Genomic DNA, 517 nt, shown 5'->3' on the forward strand with positions numbered 1-517 from the left:
ACTCTGCCCGACTTTAAATTGTACTACTAAGCGACAGTAATCAAAACAGCATGGTATTGGCAGCAAAACAGACACATGGACAAGTGGAACAGAATCAAGAGTCCGGAAGTAAACCTATATTTATATGGACAAATAATTTTTGACAAAAAAGCCAAAAACATACAGTGGATAAAGGAAAGCCTCTTCAATAAATGGTGCTTGGAAAACTGGAAGGCCACCTGCAAAATAATGAAACTAGACTGTTGTCTATCACCACGCACCAAAATTAACTCAAAATGGATTAAGGACCTAAATATAAGACCTGAAATAATAAAATACATAGAAGAAAACATAGGAACGAAACTCAAGGACCTTGGACTTAAAGAGGATTTTATGAATTTGACCTTAAAGGCAAGGGAAGTAAAAGCAAAAATAAATGAATGGGACTACATCAAACTAAAAGATTCTGCTCAGCAAAAGAAACCGTCAACAAAGTAAAGAGACAACCATCCAAATGGGAAACTGTATTTGCAAGCAA

Source organism: Pteropus vampyrus, unplaced genomic scaffold (genome assembly GCF_000151845.1).
Source record: "Pteropus vampyrus isolate Shadow unplaced genomic scaffold, Pvam_2.0 Scaffold82, whole genome shotgun sequence".
Taxonomy (NCBI): domain Eukaryota; kingdom Metazoa; phylum Chordata; class Mammalia; order Chiroptera; family Pteropodidae; genus Pteropus; species Pteropus vampyrus.